The sequence below is a fragment of the Syngnathus floridae genome, chromosome 17 (assembly GCF_059516105.1).
Source record: "Syngnathus floridae isolate MCC-2025c chromosome 17, RoL_Sflo_1.0, whole genome shotgun sequence".
Lineage (NCBI taxonomy): Eukaryota > Metazoa > Chordata > Actinopteri > Syngnathiformes > Syngnathidae > Syngnathus > Syngnathus floridae.
The window spans coordinates 7,580,521-7,596,929 of NC_142429.1; the positions used below are offsets into that span (position 1 = coordinate 7,580,521).

Consider the following 16,409-nt stretch of genomic DNA (forward strand, 5'->3'; position numbering starts at 1 on the left):
AAGTGAAACTAAAAAAAAAAAAAAAAATAGAAGCATCCAGTCTAGTGGGAAGACATTTGTAGGCCAAATGAATCTCTGCCTTTATGGTGCACTGGGTGGAAGTTTTGCTGAATCAGCAAAGGGACCTTCCCCAAAAAGTGTTCCCACAAGTGCATGGCAGTCGCTCATGTGTAAAGTCTCGAAGCATTCCAGAATACCGGGTGCTGTAAAATTGCTGATGTGATTGATTGATCTTCATTTCTAGATCCTTTGGGGCATAATCAGTTGACGGGCATACAGTGCAACACATGTTGCTCAGTTCCCATCTGACCCCGCGCATGGTTTCTTTCACAAATCTATCAAACATGGGAGACTATTCCCTCATTCTGACCTATTCCCCCGCTTCCTCGTAAAGGCACAAGCCCGCACAGGAAAATAATAAACAGATGAGTAGGATGGGAATGACTTGCAGCAGGAGCTGCCACGCTTTGAGGCAAGCCAGTCAGCCTTCAGTGGTTTTTGGTTCTCAAGGAGAAGAAATGAAGAAGGAGGGAAAAGAACGACAGGCCTCAACTTGACTTTTCTTGCGTCAGGAACTGAACCTGAAATACTCGACCGAAACCACCGTTAGCTGTCACTTCTCACGGGCGGCTACACGCTGTTCCGCGCAAGTCCGGACAAAAACAAAAAAAAAACAGAGAGTGAGAAAATATTTTGATTTTGAAATCTTGCGTTTGTTTCGGGGGCGTTGTTTAAATTTCGTGTGTTGGTGTGTAAGCAATAAACGTTACATTTCGTACTCCCTGACACGCGCCCATGCATTGAAACATATAAACACTCGAGCCACTTTTTCCACACTCGCCGAGGTTTACGTTGCCTCTTTTGCTGTCACATCCTGTAGAAAGCGTAAATTGCAGAAACACAACATGCAACCAGAGCACTAATAATACGGGCCTCCATTTCTCTCTGTTGTTGCTTTCTTTCTGAGTTCTGGCAAGGCCTTTGCGCAAATTAAATCCAGAGTTCCCTCCCTTGGACGTTGGGCTGACAGCTCTAAGCGACGTGCCAACACTACTAAACGTCTGCAGATTAGAAGGTCGACCAACTCAGGATTACGGTCCTCTTGTGCCAACCAACTATTTCGCTTGGATCCCGCTCCAAAATATTTTCTGTATCACTTGCATTGAAAACCTCAATGGCAGAGGAGCTGATTGTTTGTACCGGACATGAGAAAATAGAAATAAATAATTGTCAGTATGTAAAGAACTTTTTACCGGAGACTTATTAGATCTTCGTTTTGTGTTTCTAGACAGGAAGAAGTACTGGACCAAGGTAGAGGAAGAAAGACACCAAAAGAAAGTGGCCATCAAAGCTTCGGAAACGACAGCAGCCAGATAAAAGTGACGAAAGCGAGAGCGTCTGGACTCAATCAGCGTCTGCTCGTGAGTCATTCTATTGTCTATGAGATCTGTTGTGTGGGAGTCGCCAATCACCCACAGACGCTTTATTAGGTACACCTGCAAAATCGGGAGATTCGTGTTCCTAATGTTGTGTGCGGTGAGTTGCGTTGAGTTGTTGTGTCAGGAAGTTGACGTCGAGTCCCCAGAACGAGTCCTTGTATGGTGAAAAAATGTCGACCGCCATTCCAGCGATCTTACTAAAAGACTATTTGGGGCATTTTGAACTCTCCCACGCAACAATTCAAGGGGTTACTTCATTTATTTATTTTTGATATTCTTTCCTCTCAGTCATTAATGCCCAAGAGAGGGACTTGTCCAGTTGTTTTTGGCCTTTGAGTCTGGTCCAGTTAGGGAGGGGTGTGACTGGAGCCTGTGCATTTATTAATATTGCTGCAATCTTTGAGTGTTATTGCGCAAGGTGTGTATGCGTCATCACCCCCCCCCCCCCCCCCCCTCACACACACACACACTTTCAAACCTGGCTTTGGTTTGCACATGCAGGAAATGGCGGGCGGGGGCGTGGGAGAGACCCCAGGGTTAGAAACTTCGCTCTCACAACCAAGACTGATCTTATTATTTGTATTTTTTTTTAATCTACTCTGATTGTGGGTGTGACACCGAAACCTACGTGCACAAACAAGTTGAGTAAATTTTACTCCAACTTGGTTTCATTCGAATGAATGACTCACCCGCCAAAATCAACAAGTGCTCAAGCGCCATGACCTCATTTTAGTTTTTTTTTTAAAACCTAAATTATTAAGATGACTTCATTTTAAATACATGATGGAAACTTAACTTGTGATCGGCCGCACTTCCCTGGTTGAATGAAGAGGCACGGCAAGCCCAAATGTCCATGCCGCACTTGAGGCAGATGTTTGAGCCGCATCAGCAAACCACATCTGAAATGTTGCCTAAGCTCATAATTAGACAAGCTCCTCCGAAAGCAGCAACATTTATCCAGCTGTATTCCCGCCTTGGCCCCGTTTTCTCCGTCTAATCGGTCATGGTGACCCAAAGATTTCTTTTCGGTCCCGAGTCCCCTTTACGCATGACGGCACGCACGCACACGCGCTCCAACCCTCATGTGGGCCTTCCAGATAAGACGTGTGGATGTCGTGTCGTCTTTCTGATGGCAAGTTTATCGCCGAGGGGCCCCCCCTTTGAATGGGCCGCCATACTTTTGCTGAAAGTGCAACAATAACACACTGGCGGGATGAGTGTGAAGAATAAACTGTCAGGCTATCTCACAGAGATCAAGTTCCATACTGCAACTTTAAAAAAAAAATAATCTCTTTTCGTGAGATAAAACTTGGAGTGTAAATATAGGAACTGACGAGTGTAATTCTTGGAGTGTCCTTTTGTTTTTCCCGCTCAGTACGCATCCCGAGCCATGATTAGCAAAAGTGGCTCGACAAGCCAAAGTGTTCCCAGTGTATAAGACCCCGTTCTAATTGAAAGAGCGTGGGAGGGAAACTTCTGGTTGCAATTTGAAGATGCTTTTTTTAGTAACTCTCAAATGTGGGAAGTCAAAGTCGGTGAAGCTCGGGCGCCGTCGGGAAGGCAAGCATGAGATCTTGGGAGAGCGGGGGAAGTTTACATCCACTGGAAGAATTCTCTCACTTTCAACTGCATGTGTTTGTTGAAGGTTACGCATGCTTATTTACATTAGATTGATTTTGCCTGTCACAGTAAGAAAAAAAAAAAAAAGTGCCGCATTCAAAGTTAATCCGCAGGAAACGGAACACGCGGCCCTCGCCGCATGCTGCTCCCTCTCATGTGGGAATCCTGCTGCACCACATGGCACTGTAATTTTTGGGAAGAAGAAGGCCTGGAACAGAGCCGCTGATTATATTGACGATTTGGGGTGATCTGCTGTGCTTTTGTCTACTTGAAAGAAATGAAAAAGTGCAAGCGAGAGAGAGAAGCAAAGGAGGAGGAGGGAGGGCAGTCATGCATAGGCTTGTAATGGTCCAAAGTGCATCTTAGTTCTCCTTGCCGGTTCCCAGACTTGGAGCCAGCTGGATGGTAACTGTCGTCGCTACACAGCTGCCCTCCAAATGGATTTGGGAGAATTGATGGGCTGCATCACAAAGTATCATCTAAAGAAATAGTAGTATATTTTATATTTTCAGTTATTTCGATTCATGAATCAAATTAAATGGTACACATATAAAGAGTTGAGCAGTAATTTTCAGAGTACAAAGTCTGCAGTTGGTCACTGGCGGAGCTAAAGGGGGGCCGTGGGGCACTGGAATCAAATGCTACTTAAAAATAAATTGTTGGAAGCTTCTTTTGATCAATTCTCACAGTGTTAAGGGTGTAGGTTTGAATCCAGGCTCTGTCCTTCCTGTGTGGGGTTTGTATGTTCTCCCCATGCTTGCTCCTCAGCCTCTTGCCTGAAGTCAGCTGGGCCCACCCACGACTCAAATGAGGACAAGCTGTATAGAAAATGGATGTTTGAATAAATAGTTGAATTGACCTAAAGACATTGTTTGGAATTGAAGTAATCAGAACATCAGCAGAGATGGTGTTGCGACCCTCTCAATTCGTTCTAAAGAACGAAAATCAGCTCATAACATCCAGACAGATCAAAATTCACAAAGAGAAAAAAATAAATGAATTAATTGCTTGTTAATGTTCCCCATTTGAATTCAGGGAAATGCGACCATATTCTCGCCCTCATCCATCCAGAGGTTGTGAATGATTCCCATCTGGATTTGTAAACAGAGATCCTCCCTGTGAAATATAATGCAGGCTCTCTTTCGGGATCCTGCATTTTGCTCAAATCCAAGTTCAAAGTAAACCAGTTGATAGACGTGACCGACGGCCAGCGTCGCCACTGTAATGTATCCGGACGTGTGCGTGTCTGAAATGCGATACGCTTGTCCGTATGGGGGTCCTCGGCTTTGCTGCGGCAATCGCTGTTTTAATTCGTAGTCAATCCTCTCAAAGGACTCGCTTCCTTCCTGTCACTCACTTCGTGTTTGTTCGTACCACTTCCATAGGGCCTTCAGATGAGGAATGACAACATGTGGCCGTTGAAGACCTCAAACCCCCCCAAAGTACCCATTCAAAGTTTTTGATCTGGAAATGAAACTGTATGCTAATGATAGTAGATGCTACATTTGTTAACTAGCGTCAGACTTCCCTTCCTTGTAGTTCATAATATGAATCAGAACATGGCTGACTTCTTTCTTGGAGTTGAGAACCAGTAAATGTGTCCAATAATAATGAAAAAAAAATGCCACTATCAGCATGTGTGGCTAGCTTCAAGTTGGCTAATCAGATAGTGAACCACTCAGCCTGTGTGCTAAATTTGCTAACTTGCGTCAAATGCAATTTCCTCTTGTAGTTTATAATATTAATCAAAACATGGTTGACTTATTTCTAGGAGTTGAGTTGTTCAAACAACCAGTAAATATGTCCAAGAATAAAAAATGAGTGCATGCGTGGCTAGCTTCAAGTTGGCCAATCAGATAGCGAGCCGCTCAGCCTGTATGCTAAATTTTCTAACTTTCGTCAATTTCCTCTATAATATTAATCATAACATGGCTGACTTCTTTGTTGAGTTGAGTTGTTTAAGCAAACAACCAATACTCGTGTCCAGGTTTTATAAAGAATTAAAAACATGCCGCTATCAGCATGCGTGGCTAGCTTCAAGTTGGCTAATCAGATAGCGAGTCGCTCAGCCTGTGTTATCTGGCCACGGTCCACCAGTCCGCCCATTCTGTGTGTTGGTGCACTTTTCCATGCGGTCATAAAGGAGAAGTCGCGTTTGGCCTCCTGCAGCACTGTGGGAAAGTGCAACTCCTGCTTCCTCTGCTTATTTGGAGCCATCGGGTTATAAATGAACTTTTGCGAGGACTGCCCACAGGCCTCGAGTCACATCGCTAGCGCTATTCTCTCAAGGGTTCGGAGGGCGAGGTGCTGGGGGCTAGTTTCCATTTAAGAGAGGAAAATAAATATGAGTATATAATAGAGGAGAAGAAAAAAAAATCCTAAATGTAGACGGGCCCTGAACTTGCTGTTTTACATCGCTCAATTAAATTTAACAGAAAGGAGCCCTTTGGTTCATTGTTTTCTGAAGCCGCTCTGAAAGGAGGAAAAAACAACAATGGAGCTGAGTTACGATTTGTTTGGATTCATTTATGACACGGCAAACTGCTACTCACTTATTTTCAAATCCAGCCGCATTCCTTGTGTTACGTTTCGCTGAGGTTGGAGCTCTTCCATTGTTATGTGAACGATTCAAACAGAGGGTGATATGAGTCAAGACCGTCTTGGCCGAGCTTGAGATCCAAGGCACAGCTGCACAGGCGAATCCAGAACCCGACAGGTGCCGCATTAAAACCTCTCGGAACCAACCCCCCCCGTTTAGCTTAACGCTGATCCCCTCTTTCCAGACACTCCCGGAATGCTACTTTCATGACATGTTGTTCAGCTCAAAGCTGATCTGTGACCAAAGCATCAAATCTCTTCATGGACACGGTAAAAAAATATTTGGATCTGAAGATCATGCTGGCGACCAGAAACTTCACATGTGTGTCGCTTCTGTTTTGTGTCATCTATATTGAAAGAACAAGAAGAAAAAAAATAAGCACTCATCTTCTGGGGGAAATTGACGCGTTCCCGGAATCGGCGAGTTGGACGCAGTAGCAGCAGCTGTCAATGTTCTTCTTAGCGGCTCGTTGGACAATAGATACACTTGTAATGAGTGATTAGTGTCAGATATCGAAATCTGGCTGCTCGCTATGCAGTCCCAATTGTGGGAAATAACCGCATGGTTGCACCCGATCCGAGGGTTTAGAGTTTCCTCCAAAGCAAAGTGGAACACTTCCGGCTTCAAGACTTTTGGAAGATGCAGTCCAACAATTCCTCTTTAATTCTCTACTGCTTTTTTGCAACTGCCAGTTCCTGCGGTTGACGAGTTGAGTCATGTGGTGCAGTCGACGGCCAATCAGCTGCATATTGCCCGAGCGCCTCTTGCAGCTGTTTGACTGATGGAAATGACGTTAGCATTTGCCACGGTTGAGACGATGTTCTTCTCGCTTTGCCAATTTGTTCCGCTCTTTTACGCCCTTGGCCGCTTAGCCGCCAACTAAGACGGGCCCGTCTGTGTGAAGGCGGCGACGACGGCGACGTCCTTCTTATTTAGACAAAAGCAAGCTTGGCGGGCTTGCCGGGCCGCAGTTTATTGGACCGCTGTGTCTTTTGCTCTCGTTTGAGAGTGTGTGTGGTTGTGTGTGTGGAAGAGAGTCCAAATCTGCTCTCTCTTTCCTCCAGCAAGCGGACCACACACAGTCGCCCACTTCAACCACCACAAAGGCCAGCGAGAGCAGTTGCAGAAGCTGATGACTTGACTGCGCACACGGCGCTGACTTTTCTTATCCTGCCGCGTTTGCGATCCGCGTTGATTCGAAACAGACTCGAGCATTCGCTCCTCACTTTGCTTTTCTGCCTTTTTGTGTCTCTAAACTCTGAGAACAATATCACTCTGCTTTCCCATAGTGCCACCTCTGGAATGTGTACTGTAGATATTTGCAAACACGACGGCACGCCGAGGACTTGGTGGCTGCTTGATAACGATGCCAAGGTTGAAGACCAACGTTCCAGTTATTGACCAGCCGTTATGTTATAAAAACAAATCTACCTGGAATGACTCAGAAATGATGAGGGAGGAGGCACAATATCATTTTTCATTTTCACTTCCTGGTCCTCTTCGGCTCCGTACAGTTAAATCTTAACATAACATGACAGGAGGCTCGTCCTGACAGAAGTTTATTGCCACTCCAGGGAGAGATAGTCATCATGTTGACATGGCTGAGTGGAGAATTACGTAGGTGGGAGATCATCTTATCCTTCCATCTTATGATTCCTCAAACACACTTTGGAACCCACGCACATGTACAGTCAAGACAAGCGGTCGAGTCGTGTGCTAATACTCCCCCCCTCCCCTCCCCTAGTTACCCCCGTTATGTGTTTAACCCACCGGGCTCCCACATCCTGCTCGTATCTGTGCCCTTGGTTCCCACAGCGATCGTGGATGGGAAGGTTGCAAAAACGACTGGGATGGGATAAAAATTCACCATTTGTGAGGTTTGTTGAGAATTTTCTCAGAGGGGAAAATGGACAGAGAGCGAAGGAGTCTCTTTACAGGAAAATGGCCAACAAATAAACATGAACTGAGATTTCAGGTCTCATTGGGTTGGAAGCAAACCACAAGTTTAATTATATTATCATTAATCTGTCTGAATTCAACATACTTTTCCACATTTTTTTTCTCATAGTAAAAAAAATAAATCTTTCTTGGTTGAAGGTTTTTGTGAGCATGCTAACAAATGCTAACTACTTTAATCATGGGAAGATGCAAATGATCAATATCAGGCTCACTAACATTTGCAGCCAATTTGCACTGTTTGTTTGCGTCTCTTTCCAGGTCACATGTTGTTAAATCCAAAGCGGCAGCAGGTAAATAAAAACGTCCTTCAACTGCCGCAAGGCGCCACATTAGTGCAAAGCGCTCGCTTTAATTGTTCCGCACCTTTGACCCTCGCTCAGTTTTTTTTTTTTCCACAGGGGCTCGTTTCAGCGGTGACCTCGCCGCTGCTCATTTTGATGGAGAAAACCAGGAAGTTCTCACACACAAATAAAGGATTTCCACGCATGTCAACCAAGGTCAGTGGACACTGTTATCTGTCCTACATCGATCCAACTCGGAGGGAGCCGTTTTTCCCACATGGTGTCCCCTCGCTCAGGGATAGATGAAGCAGGATTTGGTATGTCGTAACATGGACAAATGTATTGAGACAAGTTGGCCATTAGATATGCAGGAAGTGAAAAATGGAACCCACCATTCTAAATTCCATTAAAAGTTGTTTGCGCTTGCATTGCTTTGCGGGCCTTGATTTGTGCATTCGGAACGGAAAAAAAAAGTGGCTTTGGATAAACTGTTTACACAATGTATGACCTCATACATACTGCAATACCAAGACTGAACTATAGGAGGCAGCGTGGTGCCCAAAGAACTTCCAGAAGAACAGAAGAAGCTAGGCTACAACCAGATAACTTTTGTTCTCTTTCACGTTACAATGACATTTTAGTTCACTTAACAAATTCTCCCCTACTGCCTTAAATATGTGAGCGAGACCAAGTTATGATTGCTGGAGAAATAGCACATATGGAAATATTAATACTGGAGGTCAAACTGGCAGAATCCTGGAGAACTTCACATGAGAGAGACTGAAAGCTAATTTGCGTAAAAACCGCAAAGAGTTTGGATTCTATCCGAGGGAGAAGAATTCCCCAGTTAATGAAAGGGTGTGGGTCTGATTTGTGACCCCCTTCACTCCCGTGCCTCCAGCCCGCCTGTGATTGCGTTGACCCTCTTCCTCCTCGCTCCCCTCGGGCTGCTCTTTTTCGAAGTAATATGGGAGCGAGGTGCTTCCGCTTCCCTGTTTGTCCTCCGGGTGGTTCGGCGAACGAGGCGGAATTAGAACAAGCTGTCGAAACAGCGCGTCCATGGGAGTGCGGGTTGGAGACCCCCAAAATGGCTTTTAGAAATCCACCATCCAGTGTCTTAAGATTCACACGTACCGGTGTGCTGACGACAGCAAAACAAAAAAAAACGGGAACATGCTAATGTGCGTCAGTTGAATAAATTCGTGTATGTCAGACAAAACATTGTGAAATGTTATTGTGTTATTGCAGTAGCATCTGCCTGCGATGTGTGTGTGGGTGGTGGTGTGTGTGTGTCGAATGAGGCCGAATAAATCAAATGGCATCCATGGTTTGCGTTAGCTAGCCGTTCCTAGTAATTAGCTCCCACAACAGAGTCCACGGTGTAATTATGGAGCAGAGTGTGGACCACATCTGGGATCCAGCAGGGTCCTCTTGTCTTAACACGTCCTCCACCAACACCAGTGTGAGAACCTCAAGCCGTAAAAAAAAAAATCCACACGCAGCAGCAGCAGCTAATGATATTTTTGTGTCTCCTCTGTTGTGAGAAAGCTGCCTGTCATGAGCTCTCATGACACACGCCGCAATCATCACTCACGAAACAAAAATAAGCAACAGGTGACTATGAGCCTGGGTTCCTCCTCAGAGGAACAGGTGCTAGCGGGGAAGCTTCACTTTATAAGCTTCAGGCTAGACTTACACAGGAGTTGTTCTTAGCATTATCGTTCATCGCGGTCCAATTAGACATATTTGTAGCTTGTTGGAGTAAATGCTCCCGTAGATTGCAGTCTTCATGATTTGAAGTGAGTGCTTTGTAATTTTGCCTCCATTTTTACCTGTCACAGGTGTTAAAAGTCACGATGTCAAGCTAGGAAAGTGGCTTAAAAGGGGGGGCTTCTTGCTCCTCCTCTTCCTCATCTTCTTCCTCAGCCAGCTTTGATGCTTGAGGGTTTGCAGGACCCGACAGCTGCTCTTAAATTAGAGACTATGAGAGGACACAATGGCATGCAGGAATGTCTGGATTGTCTCCGTTGGCTTTCTCTTCCAGGGGGGGCATTTGAGGAAGAGATGTAAATTTGTTTAGGAAGGTGCAGAAATGAAGAAAATGAAAAACTATATATTTTTACATGGAGATTTGGAGATTTATTTTGGAGAGGCCTCAGCCTCTTTGCTGCATGATCCCACTTTCCTGCATTAGTTGCCATGGAGACAGTGACCAGGTCACCGGGAGGGGTCGGAGCGGCCAGAGGGCCTGGTTGTAAAGTTGCTCCGACAATAAAGTCATCCATTCAGGAGAGATTAGTACTGGCGAGCCTTTGAGGATCCACCCGGGGACAGATAAGACAACCTGAAGCTGCAGGACGCCGCACTAAACACGCACAAACGGGAGGAGGAGCGCTACAGAAATCTCCGTGGTGAAACATCTGTGGGGCGTTTTTAAAACACCGGGAGGGGGAAGAAACAAAGAGGAAATGGAGAAGCTAGATGCTTTGGGATTCACTCAAAAAGATTAACCAGGTCCAGAGACAATGATGTGATTTATTTTTTTATTATTATGAATGCGAGCATGGATGTAGCCCGCCGTCACGCCGATTTCCACTTCCTGCCGCCATAGACTGGCTGGTTATTTTCCTCTTTGTGTTTTAATAAAAGTGGAATTACCACCCCCCCCCCCTCCCCCCAGGGTGGAATGTCTGCCACTATCAGCCCACCCCCATGCCCCCGCACCTCTCCATTTTTTTTTTTCCTCCTCATCGGAGTCTTTCTTGAGAGCACTGCTACCTGCTCCAAACATGCACTTGACCTTTGTGGCCCACTTCTGAGAAGCGAGATATTAATAGCAGCACGGACTTCACTTAGTTGACATTTCAAGTAAAGCAAAAAAACTGAAGCGTAATATCTTTGCAATGAAGTCGTCACATGCACATTATCAATTCTGCCCGTGGCGCATGACGGAATTCAAATCATCGACAAAGTAAGCGGTCAGCAATCCTCGAAGATATTTCCTTTTTTGCCCTCAGGCGCGCAGCACTTAAACCTTGTCAACCACCAACACTTCCCTCTTGTCCCACCCCGTCTTATTCCATTACGGCTTCCCTTATCACTCAAGTGGGCTTCTGGGCCACAGACTGGAATGCAGCACACTCATTAAAACCCAGAAGAACATTTTTTGGGGCCTGATCTTTGTTTTTTCTGATCCATGAGCATCATTTATTTTAGCACAGCTGCTGTGACATGTTAACTTCTGATAAGATGTGTTTGGCTCTCCTCAGCACATCCACTATAATGAAGTAGGGATTAGAATCACACATGTAATCTCACACCATCTTCAATGGGCTCCGATAAAGAAAGCGGACAGCTGTCATGATGCGTTCTTTGAATCGGACTGCAGAAACAAAAGAGTCATTTCATTGCTCTTCAAAATTTGCCACTATGTGAGAACATTTGTGCTCCATACAAGAGACTCATTAACTGGAAATAAGATCATGGAAAAAGATTTATCATTGTCTAAAAAAAAAAAAAAAACTTCCAGAATTACAGCGCCTGTCATGCTGTCTGACAAAATTCTGATCTAAAAGAAAAATAGAAAATACAATGGAAAATGAGCTGGCTATGGTTCCACTGTGTCTGCATGACAACCAGTTTCACTCCCTACTTTCTCGGAAGACTGTCGTTGCGTTATGCAATGAGAGAAGTCACCGAGATTGTGACGAACATCTCTTGGTTGAACTCTGTGCATGTAGGGTGAGATCGAGATTTGCTGTGGAGGAAAGGGGGGGGGGGTCCCTCATGGGATGCTTCAGTAATAATTATACCTTAGTGGTGCACTTGCATTGTGACTCGCTGGCAGTTGTTTGGATTGCGCACAAGCCAGCTTGAGTGGGTTTTTTTCCTCTCTTCCCCTTTTTTTAAGGACGGATGATCCCGGCTTAAATGGGCCTTGCTGGGACACGTAAAAGGTGCAGGTGGGGGCGGTGTGGGTGCCGCCTTTCTCACCTCACGACGGTGGAAGTGTGGGAACCACGCCGCTGCCAGCAGCGCATGAGTAACAAGTACCCCGAGGGACTGTGTTGTAATCTCTTCTAACGCCTCTCCCGCTCTTCTTGGAACACACACACACCGCACATTCATGCATTTATGTCAGTCAGCGTACATTTGCGAGCCACAAGTTACACAGAAATGGCATGGTTGCATATTTGTAGGATAAACGCAATCACAGTCAAGGAAAAATGAGCTCGGAGGGAGCTGTTTGTGGTTAACATGAAGTTTTGAAAGGTAGCGCTTATAGATGTCGACATTGTTAAAGGCAAGGTAACATTATTTTTATACACAAATAAGCAACTCAATATGCTTCACTCAACCAAAATCACAACATCGAAAAGCATTTGCAAAACAAAAAAGAACAAAAAAGAATGTACTCCTTAACAAAAGGGGTCCTAAGATTGACCCTTGAGGGACTCCACCGGTCATGGCCATTCGGTTAGATTAAAAATTTACAATTTAAATCGCAACGGGTACTACAACATTTCTAATATAAAATAGCATTCAGTTGGACATTTTGCATTTGCATGACAGTTGGGTGCTCTGGCATGCTGGATGTTTTGCAAACCGCTTGCAGCACATACACAAGAATGAAACAGCAGCAACAATTTCACAGTAAACTGAGCCCAAGAAGTGCAAATAATCGAGGATGATGCCTGCTGCCGCCATCTTTGTGAGGCGATGCAAAGGAATGTTCTAATACGGGTTTCATAGAGTAGTGCGAGTGGGGGGGGGAGGTTCGGAGCCAGTGGGCTGGCAGCTGTTGCTGCTGTGCAGGGGCCCTCAGGTCCCGGGCCGACCCTAATGGCCGGACCAGCTGTCCGAGTCCAGTCTGTAGGGGCGTGGGGCTTCGGGAGGCGGGGAGGGCATGAGAACTTCCACCCCCCTGTCCTGCGGGGCGGGTCCCTGCCTTGTCTGCCCTCCTCTGAAACGGGGTGATTGATGGCGCGGGGTTGACACCGCGCTTCCCCAACAATTGACTCAAGAGGGACGGGATGAAGGGGGCGCTCGGGACCCCTCCGCGTCTTTCTCTTGCCGTTTTCACAGGCAAATGTGGGATCAGTCGCAGTTGTAATTCAGTCATTTTTCTCAATATGTCTTTTATTTGACATCTTGACTGGAGCATATGCCGCTTCAAGCACCTTTCAAGGCTGTCAGTGCAATCACGTCGCAACTTAACTCGGGTGTTCTGCTGCTTTATTTGTCACATTACATGCTCTGAGATCCTTTTTTTTTTTGTCCAATATTCTTAATGAGCGCAATTGGCTTTTGTCAGTAGAAGCCCTCTGGCCGCAGCCCCCATACAGCTACCGTCTTCCCGGAAGCTCATGGTCCGTCATGGGTGTCCAGCGGCTGATCCTCGAACGTGTGTTGGGTCATCAGCATCAGGGCCTTACTTACACACAAGTGACCTTTCGCACTAAACCCCAGGATCCTCCCTGGTTCCCTTTCAGCACGTCGCTGGCACCTCAGTTCTCCCTTAAGATTTACAGGCCTTCCGAGGGGCAAGGGGGAGGGAGGGAGGTGGGGGGGGCAAACAGGGCACTGTCCGGCAGCTGTTCACGGTGGCCTTAAGTTGCTATTTCACACGGAAACACAGTCGTGGCCGCTCTCCAACTCTGTTCGTGATACATTCCTATGCGAGGATGGCTACTCTGTGCCCTCGCTGACCCCTTATTTTCACTATACATTGGTAAACCAAAATGCCTTAGTGAGTCTCAGTCCATGTCAATCCACTGACACCACCCTCTGTTTTTTCTCCATTCACAGAGAAACAAATTATTTCCCTATTTGGATTTTCAAACATGTCCCGCTGATGGCTCCCATCCCAAACTTCTGTATAATGACGAACAAGCCTAGAAAAGATTCCACATAGGTAAAACATTCTTTTTTTTCTCCCCCACTCGCTTCAAGCTCGTCCCTGGACGTGTGTACACATTGAGGATTTAATAGCCGTTTAGAGAGCTTGTGAGAAAGTCAAACACTTTTTCCCACAATCTGAGAGAAGATTCATCATTCGCACGTGTTTACTTTAGTCAAAAAAGCCCCAGACGCGCTGACCGTGTGTGTGTGTGTGTGTGTGTGTGCGTGTGTGTCTGTGTGTGTGTGAGTGGGTGGGCAAGAAAAAAAAGATTACAAAAGTTTAACAATTTTGTCTGTTGTCTCACCGTGCAAGATGACACATTTATCGTTGCAGGAAGTTAAAAACAAAATGACTTAACTTGTTGTATTGCATATACGTATACAGGGTGTGCACACTTATTCAACTTCATGACCTCACTTATTTTGACTTCCCTAGTTGGGAAAAAAAATATTTGAGCATTTAATGGCACAGGTAGGTCGCAATTATGGAGAAAAAAGATTTTGTAGTGATTTATCTTGGTTTCATTATTTTATATTTGAACAAGGAAGGGTGTGCAGACTTTTTATAACCACTGTTTTAATGTTATAGGAATTCTTCTTTTATGAATGTGATGTTTATGAAAGAGAGCCTGTTGATAGTGCTTAGGAAAAGGAGGTTTTTTTCCCAAATAGATGATGTCACTTTTCCAGCATCAACAAAGTATTATCTTATCTATACTTGTGTGTGTGTGTGTGTGTTACTTTTCAACTACGACCTCATCAGGCCTTTACTTTTGACTTTACATCCCATAATTTCACAGCACTTGACGCTGACCACTACTGTGCACACAAAGCGATGACCAAATTATGAAAGCTCATCAAGCCGGCCGCTGCGCTCTGATGGCTCGCGACATGCGCCCGCAGGAGGTCCCGGTGCCCCCCATTGGCCGTGAGCACTTTTTATTAGGCGGTGGGCTTTTAATCCTCTCCACGCTCTCCGTGGGTGCTCTCATGGTTTTTGCCCATAAATCAGTCTGCCGTGGGTGGTAGAGTCATCACGTCTACTTTGTGTCCATACGCACACGCACACACTGCCGAGTGATGCTCTGAAAGGTCACCTCGCGATTGCTAACAATCAATAGCTTCTGACCTTATCGGTTTTGATTTTAATTTAAGATTATGCAACCTAAAACCAGATATGTAGCTCATATCGGCTAAAAAAAAAATCTTGCTAAACATCTGCACCAAAATTTAGTTACTTAGAAGATTGAGCTAACTTTCTTTTGCAAACCAATTCAGGAAGAGGTGGAGGGAAGAAGCCAGTGGCGTCAAGATGTTGCATCCCAGTCACACGTAAGGTAAGCGGCTGTGCCAAGTGCGTTGCGTTGTCTCTCCAGCAGAGAACAGAGTTATAAATCGCCAAGCCGACGACAAGCTTGTTTGTGTGACGGGAGAATTCCCCCGGAGCCGTGCGCGAGAACTTTGCCACCAAAGCTTCCACTCTCACACCCCGGCTGCAGTCCAAACACAACACCCAATACTTGATGTTTGTTTGTGCGCGTGAGAAAGGAGGGAACGCAAATAAATAAACCGGCGAGATGTCGGTGGATTTCTTTTGAAATTACTTGAAGAAAAAGAATGGAGGCCGACCCGCTGCTGTTCACACGTGATTTAGTTCTGTGTTTTCAGTTCCAGAACAATACAACAATGCAGGCCAGGTCACATTTCCACAGGGAAGACTCGGCTCCGTTTCTTCTGATGACATCAGAGGAGGAAGTAAAATGTTCTAAAACATAACTTTGACCACAACTGGCAACAAATCAAACCTGGAATCTGATTGGACGAAAAAAGTGTTAACAATAGCGGAATTATATATCTTGTGTTCTAAGAATCTCAATTCTACGATTCCAGCTTTGATCGGATGCCGAGTTCCAAAGGAAGCAGGTGTTTCCAAAAGCAGTTCTTTTCACGGATCCGATGACATCAGCGCACTTAACGAACTTCACTCCCAGCCATCCCTCTGCATTCACGGCCTTACCCATGCTTGTAATTTATTCAAGGCGAGTTCTAGTGTTGTGATGGCGAGGTGGCGGTGGGACGGTGGCATCGGGGCAGTGAGCTTGAATATTAGTGTGCCGCCCTCCCCTGCGGAGAGAAACTGTGTCATAATGCCGGACTCCTTTTATGATTCAAATCAAGGCTATTGTCTCTAGAAGAGAGCGGCTCCTTGCTGGCCGTGGAACAACCGAGGCTCTATATACAAGGTGCAAGTTGATGTGAGTTGCATGCTGGGAGTGCGGTGTGCGGAGGGGGTGTTCAGAACAACGAGGCTTGGCTTCTTTTTTTTTTCAAGCCAACTATATAAACATAGTTAACAATCTTATCTGTCATGCGCAAACTGTAAACACAAACAAACAAGAGCATTCATGCACAGGACTGGATGTGTTCTAGTATATATGGATGCTGTGTAGCATTTTTGGCTAATGTTAGCATTGAGGGAGGCCATGGTGGATCTTCACTTAATTGACATAGTTCAGTTGGCAAGCTCTGTAAACTGTTGAACAAATACATTTAGAATTTCTGCAAGTTTTTTTTTTAATGAGTTCTACACAAAATATTTCATAATAACAA

The 16,409-nt window shown here is 45.4% G+C and overlaps 2 long non-coding RNA genes across 4 annotated transcripts; one reads left to right on the forward strand and one right to left on the reverse strand.

Moving 5' to 3' along the window:
- The first annotated feature begins 1,074 nt into the window (after window positions 1-1,074).
- Window positions 1,075-15,299, forward strand: LOC148384102 (uncharacterized). 2 transcript variants are annotated; one of them, XR_015853456.1, is made up of 5 exons: window positions 1,075-1,421; window positions 7,876-7,907; window positions 8,016-8,114; window positions 13,707-13,812; window positions 15,078-15,299. It is a non-coding gene; the product is annotated as an uncharacterized LOC148384102 (long non-coding RNA). The 2 variants fall into 2 exon arrangements; XR_015853455.1 differs by lacking the exon at window positions 7,876-7,907.
- LOC148384103 (uncharacterized) lies at window positions 3,535-6,650 on the reverse strand. 2 transcript variants are annotated; one of them, XR_015853426.1, is made up of 2 exons: window positions 5,612-6,650; window positions 3,535-3,877 (listed from the first exon to the last, which is right to left on the reverse strand). It is a non-coding gene; the product is annotated as an uncharacterized LOC148384103 (long non-coding RNA). The 2 variants fall into 2 exon arrangements; XR_015853425.1 differs by having other exon boundaries at window positions 3,535-5,531.
- Window positions 15,300-16,409: the final 1,110 nt, after the last annotated feature.